Genomic DNA, 13,418 nt, shown 5'->3' on the forward strand with positions numbered 1-13,418 from the left:
GGAGGGAGGTGACAGCCCTGGAGTGAAAGTAGGGGGTGGGCAATAGTAGGGTACTTGAGGAGAACCCTTGTGTGAAGGTGGGGGTTAATTGTTGGTGGGGACAGAAGGAGGGACGGGGAGAGGAAGAGCCCAGGTGTGAAGATTGGAGTAGAGGGGGCTTGAGGCTGGATTGTGGTGGAAAAGTGTGTGTGTGTGTGTGCCTGTGTGTCTCAGTGGCCGTTTATCCCTGCAAAAAACAGGCACAAGCAATGTTTCTCCCCACACTCCAGGCGAGTAACTTTACTGTTTCACTTGAAGTTATGAGGGATGGTGAAGCAAAGGGAGAAATAAGCTAAAGAAACTAACTTTAAAAAACAGTTTTTTAAACATTATTGTACCAAATTAGATACAATTAACTTAGGTTTGAACAGAGACTGGGAATGGTTGGGCCATTACACTAATTGAATCTGTTTCCCCATGTTAAGTATCCTCACGCCTGCTATGGGTCATCTCAATTATCACTTCAAAAGTTGTTTTTTTTTTTCTGCTTTGAGCATAGCGAAGAAGCTGTATCAATAGCAGTGAAGCTTTTGGCAAGTTGTAAAAGTACCATTGACAGAAACCAGGATTACTTTACTAAGATTTGTGATATTGTCAAGTTACTTTCTAAACTTACCATTTTTAAGGCACAACGAAGGAAAGGAATCTAATTTGAAAGAGAATTCCCATTAATTTTGTGATTTCTTTTCAAAGTACGACAAAACTTTCAAGAAAATGTAGGCAAATTATTTTAATTTCACAAGCCCAGAATTTCAAAACAAAGTGCTGCAGATTTGGTCTGCAAAAAAATTGTACAGGCAGTGAAAAAGACCATTTTTTTTCTCCTGTAACTGTAGATGAGGCCAGGTCATTTAAGACAGAACAATTTACAGATTATATCATATAAGCAGAAAACCTAGAGATTAAATAAAGTTTCCTGTGCTTCATCAATTGCTCATCTTCTTGAAATGCAAATGGAATTTATACTGCCATAAAGACAGCTTTAGAGACAAGTGGATTGCAGAAGGTGCTGACAGTTGCTCAATCTTATGATGATGCTAATCTGTGATGTCAGGACACGTAGCTGGGATTCAGCAGCGAATGAAAGAAGACCATCCATTTGCAATGTATGTACATTGCATGGCACACAATCTCAACATCATCCTCATGGAGTGCTGTAAAGTACATCATAGTGCTGGGGGCTTTCAAACTGTACTTGAGAAATTGTATTCAGTCTTTGCGGAGCCAGTCAGTCAGATGTTTCTCAACATGCAGACAGCTTTGGGTCTTAAGTGTAACGAGATCATGTGTCTGTTGACCCAGGCTCTCAGTGTTCCCAAGTTTTGGGTTTTTTTAAGTTGCTTTAATTTTTCTTATCAGATCCTCCCTGTATTTTATCATTTTCCATCCTCTCCTCCTTGTTAGGACATAGAGAATCTCCATTAGTAGATCCTCCGCTAAGGGTTGTCCGAACCACATGCTCCTCCACACCTGTCAGCTTTCCCCCAGCCCTTCATTTAAAAACTATTCTACGACCTTTTTAATTTTAAGCGCCAGCAATCTGGTTCTGTTTTGGTTTAGGTGCCCATCTTTCCTGTATAGGCTCTCCCTCTCTCAAAAGCTTTCCCGGTTCTTAATAAATCCAAACCCCTCCTCCCTACACCATCATCTCATCCATGCATTGAGACCCCGCAGTTCTGCCTGTCTGACTGGCCCTGTGCATGGTACTGGAAGCATTTCAGAGAATGCTGCCATGGAAGTTCTGGACTTCAATCTCTTACCTAGCAGCCTAAATTTGGCCCCCAGGACCTCTCTCCTACCCTTCCCCGTGTTGTTGGTGCCTACCTATACCAAGACCACCGGCTCCTTCCCAGCACCACACATAAGCCTATCTAGATGTCTCAAGAGATCCACAACCTTCGCACCAGGCAGGCATATCACCAGGTGGTTCTCCTGATCATCGCAAACCCAGCTGTCTATGTTTCTAATGATTGAATAGCCCATTACTAACACCTGTCTCTTCCTAATAACTGGAGTTCCCTCCCGCAGAGAGGTATCCTCAGAGTGAGAGGTTACCACATCATCATCTGGGAGGAGGGTCCCAACTATGGGATCTTTTTCTTCTGCTCCAGTTGGATGTTCTCCTTCCCTTAGGCTTTCATCCTCAACAGCACAGAGGCTGTCAGACCAGAGGTGGGATCATTCTACTGTGTCCCAGAAAGTCTCAGCTATGTACCTCTCTGTCTCCCTTAGCTCCTCCAGCTCAGCCACCCTGGTTTCCAAAGTCCATACATGGTCTCTGAGGGCCAGGAGCTCCTTCGACCAAATGCACACATACGCTACCCACCTACAGGGCAGGTAACCATACATGCTGCATTGGGTGCAATAAACTGGGTAGCTCCCACTCTGTTGCTGGACTTCTGCCTGCACTCTCTTTTTACTCCCGAAGCTTGTTCCCTTGTTGGTGTTTTGTTTCTATCAAGCGGTGTTTTGACCTTTAAGTGCAAAGAATATTAGGTGTATCTAGCCCCCTGTAAACTCCCTCAACAAACTCCCCTGTTATCCGCTCCTGTTCACTCACAGGCCTTGCACAACACACATGGACTGAAACATAAAACGAATGCAACACCATTTTCTTCTGGGCAGCTGACAGATCTTGGATTTACAGTATCAAAACCTTCAATCACAATTCACCAAGCGGAGCTAAAACTTGCCTGCCACATTGCCTGCCACTCAGCAATTAGTTTAGTCAATTACCTTGGGGAACTTGTCAGATCAGCTTTCAAGAAAAATGTAGGTCTGCATCACTCTAAATGCACGGCATTAATAAACAATGTTATTGCTCCCTGCATGGTCTCTGACCTTGTCAAAAATACTGGTGAGTCTCAGGTTTCAGAGCGGTAGCCGTGATAGTCTGTATCAGCAAAAATGATGAGGACTCCTTGTGGCACCTTAGAGACTAACAAATGTATTTGGGCATAAGCTTTCATGGGCTAAAACCCACTTCATCAGATGCATGGAATGGAAAATACAGAAGACAGGTATAAATACATAGCACATGAAAAGATGGGAGTTGCCTTACTAAGTTGGAGGTCAATGCTAATGAGTCAATTCAATTAAGGTGGAAGTGGATAGTTGACAAGAAGGGGTGAATACCAAGGGAGGGAAAATTCACTTTTGTAGTGCTAATGAGGCCAGTGCAAACAAGGTGGCCCATTTCAAACAGCTGACAAGGTGTGGGTACTAGCAGAGGGAAATTAGTTTTTATAGTGATCCATCCATTCCCAGTCTTTATTCAGGCCTAGTTTGATGGTGTCCAGTTTTCAAATTAATTCCAGTTCTGCAGTTTCTCGTTGGAGTCTGTTTTTGAAGGTTTTTATTGTTGAAGAATTGCCACTTTTAATTCTGTTATTGAGTGCCCAGGGTGATTGAAGTGTTCTTCTACTGCTTTTTGAATGTTATAATTCTTTATGTCTGATTTGTGTCCATTTTTTCTTTTACGTAGAGACTGTCCGGTTTGGCCAATGTACATGGCAGAGGGGCATTGCTGGCACATGATGGCATATATCACATTGGTAGATGTACAGGTGAATGAGCACCTGATGATGTGGCTGATGTGTTTAGATGCTATGATGGTGTCCTTTGAATAGATATGTGAACAGAACTGGCACCGGGATTTGTTTCAGGGTTTGTTTCCTGGGTTGGTGTTTTTGTTGTGTGGTGTGTATTTGCTGCTGAGTTTTTGCTTCAGGCTGGGGGGCTGTCTGTAAGCAAGGACTGGCCTGTTTCCCAAGGTCTGTGAGAGTGAGGGATCATCCTTCAGGATAGGTTGTAGATCCTTGATGATGCACTGGAGAGGTTTTACTTGGGGGCTGTAGGTGACGGCTAGTAGCGTTCTGTTACTTTCTTAGTTGGGACTGTCTTGTAGTAGGTGACTTCTGGGTACCCTTCTGGCTCTGTCAATCTGTTTCTTCACTTTCCCAGGTGGGTATTATAGTTTTAAGAACACTTGATAGAGATCCTGTAGCTTTTTGTCTCTGTCTGAGGGATTGGAGCAAATGCAGTTATATCTTAGAGCTTGGCTGTAGACAATGGATCATGTGATGTGGTCTGAATGAAAGCTGGAGGCATGTAGTTAATTATAGCGGTCAGTAGGTTTCTGGTATAGGGTGGTGTTTGTGTGACATTCGTTTATTTGCACTGTAGTGTCGAGGAAGTGGATCTCTTGTGTGGACTGGTCCAGACTGAGGTTGATTGTGGGTTGGAAATTGTTGAAATCCTGGTGGAATTTCTCAAGGGCTTCCTTCCTGTGGGTTCAGATGATGAAGACGTCCTCAATGTCTCACAAGTAGAGTAGGAGTGTTAGGGGACGAGAGCTAAGGAAGCATTGTTCTAAGTCAGCCATAAAAATGTTGGCATACTGTGGGGCCATGCGGGTACCCCTAGCAGTGCCGCTGACTTGAAGGTATACATTGTCCCCACATGTGAAATAGTTGTGGGTAAGGACAAAGTCACAAAGTTCAGCCACCAGGTTTGCCATGACATTATCAAGGATACTGTTCCTGATGGCTTGTAGTCCATCTTTGTGTGGACTGTTGGTGTAGAGAGCGTCTACATCCATAGTGGCTAGGATGGTGTTTTCTGGAAGATCACCGATGAACTGTAGTTTCCTCAGGAAGTCAGTGGTGTCTTGAAGATAGCTAGGACTGCTGGTAGCGTAGGGCCTGAGGAGGGAGTCTATATAACCAGCCTATCCTGCTGTCAGGATGCCATTGCCTGAGATGACGGGGCGTCCAGGATTCCCAGGTTTCTGGATCTTGGGTAGCAGATAGAATACCCCTGGTCAGGGCTCTAGGAGTGTGTCTGTGTAGATTTGTTCCCGTGCTTCTTCAGAGAGTTTTGTGAGCAGACGGTATAATTTCTTTTGATAATCCTTAGGGGGATCAGAGGGTAATGGCCTGTAGAATGTGCTGTCAGAGAGTTGTCTAGCAGCCTCTCATTCATATTCCAAGCTATTCATGATGACAACAGCACCTCCTTTGTCAGCCTTTTTGATTATAATGTAAGAGTTGTTTCTCAGGCTGTGGATGGCGTTGTGTTCTGCATCGCTGAGGTTATGGGGCAAGTGATGCTGCTTTACCACAATATCAGCCTGTGTATGTTGGCGGAAGCACTCTATGTAGAAGTACAGTCTGTTCTTTCAATCTTCAGGAGGAGTCCACGCAGAATCCTTCTTTTTGTAAAAGCAGCAAAGAATCCTGTGGCACCTTATAGACTAACAGACATTTTGGAGCATGAGCTTTCATGGGTGAATACCCACTTCGTCAGATGCATGCCTCACATGCATCTGAGGAAGTGGGTATTCACCCACAAAAGCTCATGCTCCAAAACGTCTGTTAGTCTATAAGGTGCCACAGGATTCTTTGCTGCTTTTACAGATCCAGACTAACACGGCTACCCCTCTGATACTTGACACCTTCTTTTTGTAGCATTTTGAAGGTTTCTGTGGGTCAGTGTGCTGTTCAGTGACATGTTGGAAATATTCCTTGAGTCAGAGATGGTGAAAGTAGAATTCTAGGTCACTGCAGAACTGTATCATGTTTATGGGGGTGGTAGGACAAAAGGTTCCCCGCCCCAATAGCCACGGAGGAGCAGCCAATGATCCGTTGCAAGGAATGGACGATTGGGTGTTGTATATGGAGTATGGAGTGTTCTGCTGGGAAGGGACACAGTTCTGTAATATAACACTTGGGTGTACAACTGCACCAGCATATGGCCAAATTACACACATCTACATGCTGCCATCAATTTTTAGGACCCTGAAAATTTCAATCAGGTTTTTAAAAGAAGAATTTTATTTTTCAAAAAAAGTAAAAGAATCACAACTGCAAAATCAGGATGGAAGGGAACTTTACAGGGTAAATAAAAAGATTTTAAACACAGAGGATTCCCCTCTGGACTCAACTTCCCCGTTACAAAACAGGAATGAAATTAACTCTTAGCATAGGGAAAATTCACAAGATAAAACAAAAGATAATCTAACACATTTCCTTGTTTGCTTACAATTTTTGTAATCTTAGATGCTCATTTCAGGTATGTTTCTAGGAAATGTTTTTTCCTGCCCTGGTCTCCCTCTCTGTCTGAGAGGGAACAAACAAAGAGAGCACAAACAACCCCCTCCCCAGATTTGAAAATATTTTATTTTCCATTGGTCTTTCTGGTCAGGTGCTAACTAGGTTAATTGAACTGATGAACTGTTTACAGGTAAGGGGATTCTGTATCTCTGGCCAGGAGAGATTTTATCTTATTGGATACATAAGCATTGTTACCCTTCCTTTTATATTTATGACAAAGGCTCTGTGACATCAGAGCTGGGAGGCAGGTATGGGTAAAGGCCCTGTGTCGTCAGAGTTCTGGTATACATGTTTGCTGGTAACTAACCCCAATAAACATTGCATTGCCTGCACTTGGGACTTCTGGTCTTCTGCTCTCGATCTGTATGGCACAAACCAGAGGAGAGGGTGAAGGGAAAGCCCTCTAACACCTGGTGTCTGCTGTTTGTACTTGGGTGACTGAGGTAAGCTCATAGGTAGCTCAGTTTGGGTGCTTGGCGCCATCTGCTGTCATGTTGGGTGATAACAGGGCCTGGAGAGGCTGAATCACCAGCAAAGCAGGGTGGAATTGGACCAGCTCAGATGGGTGGTTAGAGGGGCACAGCAGCTCCCACGGCTCCCAGACTGCACCCCGGGGGTGACAACCCGTCACACTCATACCCTCCGGAGCACAAATTAGGCCCCAGGAACCTATGACACAAGCCTGGGTGAGGGACTGTAGCCTGAACAAAAGATCCAGATGTGGCAGTTCTTTGATTCCTTTTCCACCGTGTTCTTACCCCAGCAGGGCACAGCTACCTAAAATACCACCATAGTGAAATGGTCCCAGGGCAAAAGATTAGGTAAACTCCATGACTGTTCCCTCATAAAATGTGGGATGCCATGTGAGATGAGCTCCAGGTCATTTTGGTCCTGGGATTGGTGAAGGAATCACACAGTGAGTGGAAAAGCCCCATGGTACAAGTTCTGATGCAGGATGGCACAGGCTATTTCTGCATCGATTTCTGAAAGGTCAACACAGTATTGAAATTTGATGCTTCCCCAGTGCAGAGAGTAGATGAACTACACGAACAGTCGGGAGCTGCAAGATATATATCCACTTTTGACCTCACAAAGGGATACTGGCAAGAACCTTTGATGCCAGAACCATGGCAGAAGAAAGCCTTTTCCATGCCCTTCGGCTTGCATAAATTCAGGATTACATCATTTGTCCTCCACAGAGTGGCAGTGAATTTTCAGAGGCTAATGGACTGGAAAATGGTTTATGGTCCCGTATCTTGTGGCAGCAGTCCCACGCATAGTACAGATTGCAGTACATTACACACACAGAAAAAAAACCCATCGTCAATTCACTATGAAGAATATGGGGTGCAGCATCTAAGAAAATCAATGGTTCTTTTCATTGGAGAAATGCCTGATGTTACAAAACAGCAACAACAACTGGAAATAAAACTGAGTGAAGGTTGTGACACCCAGGCTACAGTTCTGCGGCTTTCCAGGGGAAAGAGACCCTGAGACCCGCCCACACGCACTCCGGGGAAGGAAAGGTCCCAGCGCTGGCTTTGGACCAACAATCACAAAGACAAATTTAATTTCAGCAGCATTTCCAACCTGTTCATGCATATGCTGCTCCCCACCTCCACCACTCTCAGCGCTGCTCGCCTGTCCCTGTATACCCCCTGCCTGCCTCCATAAACCTCAGTGCTCCCTGTTCTTGATCAGTTTGACGAACTGAAGCTACGCATTCTGATAGCCAAAGACAAGGAAAGCAAGTGCAATGCTGGACTTTTTAAACATATGTACAGTGAACTGATCAGCAAAATTTTTTCTGATTTTTTTATGTCCAATCCTTCAGGAAGGATAAACCAAAAGTTTCCATTGGAAAGTGCTAATACAGGAAACCTGCTGCAGAAATTGAGGACATTCTACTAGAGCTCATTGGTGAGAGTTGTGAAATTGTGTATTCTTGAGAACTGGACTGTGGTACCCTGGATTTGAGGGGGTGTGTACTCCAGAATTTGATCAAGCCAATTGCAGCCATGATTTGCATTCAGACACTATAAATTAATAAAATAGTACACCACATAGTTTGGAGTTAATTGGAAAGCAGGGTTTTAGATTCAAGGTCAAAAATCTAGCTGGCACTTTCTGCTAATCAGAATCGAAGGAGTGGACAGAAACATAAATAAGTGAGAATGAAAAAAGATAAATGGATGAAAACCTTGAGTCTAGATACCCCTGATATTAGAAGTTTATTAAAAGTTAGGAAAAGTGATAATCGAGTAGGGGTCACCATGACCTATGTGTTTTGTAGAAGTTATAAATGATTACAAATACAGTATACTTTGGAACAATTCTCTGAAGCCATCCTGAGAGACATTTTTCCTGACACCCTCTCTCCCCACTGAGTGAGCAACTGGCCACTGCGAACCTGCTGTTATTTACTCAGTACAGTTCCAGATGTTAGGTAAAGATCTAGGATCTTCTAAACCTATTGCTTAAGTCTTTGTGTACTTAAATCTAATAAACTTCAGTGTTAAACAAGAATATGCTTACTTGCATTTAATCCTTGATCAACAGAATTGCTGTGTTCCCACTGAGTTATTCCTGACACCGCCTGGAGTGAAATACTTAAGTTGCTTTTGCTGGGGTTTCTCAAAAACCTGGGTAATAGACTGATGTGTTAAACTTTGGCATTGTCTTGGAGACCAGTAATTTACCGCTTTGCACAGTCAATTATGGAGTTACTTTCAGATGGATCTTTCAAAATACACAGTAATCATTCCCATTGTTGAAGATGTCAAAAGTAGGTGTCAAGATTAATCTTGACATTTGTGAAACAGATGAAACAGAGATTCCCCACCAAAGGTCCAGTTGATTGAATTCTTTTTAGTACTAAGTCCTTCACAGCCTAGATTGGCTGATATCTCACTTTTGCCATTGTTTTGCAGAGACCTTACGCAGAAAAATCAAGTAGATCAGTTTTGGGTTGAAGGTCTCGAACACATTAATTCCATTGGGAACAAAGACTTTCGTGAACTTGGCTTGTTTGGTCTTTCATGGCTGTTGCTACCTTTTAGCAACGCTGCAGTTCAAAGAATGGTTTCTCAGAGGAACTTGATAAAAACAAAACTGTGCAACAAGATGCAAGAGGAATTTAAAAAAACAAACATTCTTCATGTTTTTATTGGTATGCATGCTGTGATAAATGTAAGTGGGGTGGCAGGTAGCTCCATTTTATGGACACCCAGCCACCCGGTAGATATAAAATCCCTCTTAGTAGCTGTTCTCTAATTGCTTTAACCCTGTAAAGGGTTAAAAAGTCTCACTGGTATGCATAGGTAAAAAAAGGTGAGTGGGCACCTGGCCAAAAGAGCCAATGGGAAGGCTAGAACATTTTAACATTGAAACAAGACTCCCCTTTTGTCTGTCTGTAGTTGTTTTCCCAGGGAGAGGTGAACAGAGCAGCAGCTATGCTGTCAGAAGCTTGGGGCCAGGTATGAAAAATCCTTGGTATCATACCTAGAAACTACCCATTTGAATCCCCAGATATGTAAGTAGATGAGGAAATGTTTAGGAAGACACAATTAAATGTATCTCTTTATGGCTTGCAGACTCCTCTGTGCTAACTCCAGGTGCTTTTATTTTGCTTGTAACCTTTAGGTGGGACCACAAGAAAGCTATTCTTGGCGCTCAATCCTTGCACTTACTCTTTTAAAATCAAGCAAATGCCTGAGTTTCCAAATGTATTTTCTTTCTTCTTCTTCTTCTTCTTCTTTTTTAATGAATTTACCTTTTTTAAGAAAGGGATTGAATTTCTGTGTCTTAAGAGGTTGAGCACATGTTTTTTTAGTTAGCTGGTGTGGTGAAAACAGCTGATTTCCTTTTTCTTTATTTCTTTCTCAGCTCTTCTCTGGGGGGGGCAGGTGAAAGGGCTTGAGGGTACCCCACAGGCAGGAATTTCCATGTGCGCCTTCCTGGGCTCTCAAAGGGGTTCTGCATTTGGGTGGTGGCAGCACCTACCCATCCAAGGTCAGAGAAAAGCTGTAACCTTGGGAGTTTAATACCAGCCGGGAGTGGCCAGTATTAATTTTTAGAATCCTTGTGGGCCCCCACCTTCTGCACTCGAAGTGCCAGAGTGGGGAATCAGCCTTGACATGGTGGCAGAGTGGTGGGATCATTTTGAACCAGAGGCACAGACCTCAGGATTTTAAAATTACACATTTTTCCTTTTTGCAGTCTGCAAAGCCAGGGAGGTTTTCTTTTTCTTTCTTTTCTTTTCTTTGCTGCCCGAGGGGGAACAGGCATAAAAAACTTTCAGCCAGCCAAGCCAGAGAGTCAAACAAGCAATTTATTTTTTTTCTAGCTTCATGGCAATGAAATAGCAAGGCTAGAATAGGGCAGCCCTGTGCATGAGGTTGCAGTCAGGCACCGAAACTCTAGAGCAACCAGTCTTCCCAAAGCGGCATGTCATGGAGAAGACAGACCGAGATCAAGCCCAGACATCCAGCTCCATAAAAGAAATGCAGGGAGGGGATGGGGGACTGGAGATTTCTCCGGAGGGAATGGTCAGCCCTCCCCAACCCGAGATCCAGGTGCCAAGATGAATGGATGCTCTTAACCCAGACCAAGTTCTAACTGCAGAAGACAGGAATTTCCTCCTAGAGATGAAACATTTGGAAGTGGAAGCGGAGGAGAAGCGCTTGGAGGCGGAAGCAAAGGTGAAGCACTTGGAGGCGGAGGAGAGGAGCAAGGTGAATCACTTGGAGGCGGAAATGGAGGTGAAGCGCTTAGAAGCAGAGACAGAGTTGAAGTGCTTAGAGCTAGAGAGGGCTAACTAGGTCAGCCAGATTGCCCTAAAAGTCCTCCTCCAGGTACCACTCTCCATTCCAAAAATTCCCTACATACAAGGTAGGCTATGATAGAGAGGACTTCTTAGGACATTTTAAAAAGGCTTGCCTTGGGTACATCTCTATAGACCAGTATATGGTGGAGCTGAGGCCACAACTCAGTGGATCCTTAGCGGAGGTGGCAGCTGAAATCCATAAAGAACATATGAACAAGTACAAACTTTTTTTAAAAAAGGCCAGAATTAGGATGAGGCTAACCACCAATCCCTGGGGACTCCAAATTAATCAACTCAGAGGCCCAAGTAATGGTGCAACCCTTTAAGACCAACTCTTTTAACTTGCCTACAGCCAAGATGTGTGTCCAGTACAAGGGCTGGTCAGGAATATGGACTTTTGCAGTCTATCAGGATTATCCCATTCCCTGCTGCTGGGAGAAGACTTAGCCGATCATGTGAGGCTAAAAAAAGGGTGGGGGATGGTCACCCTGCATCCAGGCTAAACAAGCCTCCACACCTAACTCCATTCCTAAGCCAGGTCCCAGTAAGGAAGTCTTTCCTAATATCCAAATTAAACTGTCCTTGCTGCAATTTAAGCCCATTGCTTCTTGTCCTAGCCTCAGAGCTTAAGAAGAACAATTTTTCTCCCTCCTCCTTGTAGCAAACTTTTATATACTTTAAAACTGTTATCATGTCCCCCCTCAGTCTTCTCTTCTTCAGACTAAACAAACACATTTTTTTTTCAATTTTCCCTCATAGGTCACGTTTTCTAAACCTTTAATCATTTTTGTTGCTAATCTCTGGACTTTCTCTAATTTGTCAACATCTTTCCTGAGATGTGATGCCCAGAACTGGACACAATACTTCAGCTGAGGCCTAATCAATGTGGAGTAGAGTGGAAGAATTATATCCTAGCAACCATACAATTATATGCATTGGCTAAATATTCACCACAGGATCAGGCTTGGGAAATACCTTCAATCATGGCATGACTCTAGAGGGATAAGGAAACCCTGTGACAAAGGCACCTCTAAAGATGGCAATCCTGGGTGAGATCAATGGTCCATCTAGCCCAGTATCCTGTCTTCTGACAGTGACCAATGCCAGGTGCTTCATAGGAAATGAAAAGAACAGGGAATCATGAAGTGATCCATCCCCTGTCGCCCCTTTCCAAGTTCTGGCAAATAGAGGCTAGGGACACCGTCCCTGCCCATCCTGACTAATAGCTATTGATGGACTTAACTTCCAAGGACTCTTTGGACCTATCCTGTGGAACTCTTTGCCAGAGGATATTGTGAAGGCCAAGATTGTAATAGGTTGCCAAAGGCTCAAGGGAAGTAGACAAAAGAGTCCACTAAATGCAGATGCACATTAGGCACCTAACTCACACCTGTGCCTCTGAACATCTCCCTCCACCTTCTCTCTCCTAATTATAGCCTGTGCAGTTACCCTAGCAGTCCCCAGGCTTCTGGGCACATTCTGATCACTGAAGAGGGCTCAGGAAGCTGCTCCTGCCCATGGCACGATATCACCCTATGGGGGGTTTATAACTAAGCAGGGGCTATCAGATGGGAGGGATTATTACTCTGTTTTTGAAACATGCATGTGCAAGAGCCTTTCCATGTGCGTGTTGCATTATCAGGGATTTGGGGCAGGGCTCGTCAGGCGGGAGGGGGGAGAAGATGCTCAGATTCTATGAAAATGGGCAGCAGCATGGAAATGCTGATAGATAAATAAGTATGTGTAAGTCTTGGCTCTTTCTTTACTTTCTGGAGTTTCAGTGTTTCGGTGTTTCAACCAAGTCTGCAAGACTAAATTTGCCCTGACAATCTGAGCTTTTCTTATCGGAGAGTCATTTCTTCACTCCCGGGGGAGGCTCTCCGGCTGAAGTTCTGCAGGGTCTATTTTCTGCTCTTCCCACTGCTCCAGGAGCCGAGGGAATTGTCTGGGAGACCAGGCCAACCTGAGCGTCTGCAGGAACTGTACAGGGGAATCATTAAGATCGCTGTCCAACACAGAGAGTGTCAGACATTTGAGATTCATACACTGATTCTTGAGGCTCTGCCTTCCTGTCGCCGTAAGGAGATTTCCTTTCTCTCCTGAGTGAGATTTTGGTGAGTTACCAGTTTCTGCACTAAAGATAGAACTAAGAGGTCAAGGATTCAAGTAAAAAATCATCTGGGCAGGAATTTAGATAAATATTTATTTTTAAGTTCAGTTCCTTGTCTCTTACTGTGTCCTTTTTTTTTGATTTATGTGGATCTTCCTCTGGTTCACTCAAGTTTTCCAATTCATCAGTTTCATTGCACGGTTAAGTGCAGCCAAAGCCCCTGCAGTGGATATTTGTGTTACCAGGGGGATCACAACAAGGGCCACATACTGGCCAGCTTCTGCTCTCACATTCTGCCTTCACTGGGTCACTCCCGATTGACACTGGCCTC

This window comes from Gopherus flavomarginatus, chromosome 1 (genome assembly GCF_025201925.1).
Source record: "Gopherus flavomarginatus isolate rGopFla2 chromosome 1, rGopFla2.mat.asm, whole genome shotgun sequence".
Lineage (NCBI taxonomy): Eukaryota > Metazoa > Chordata > Testudines > Testudinidae > Gopherus > Gopherus flavomarginatus.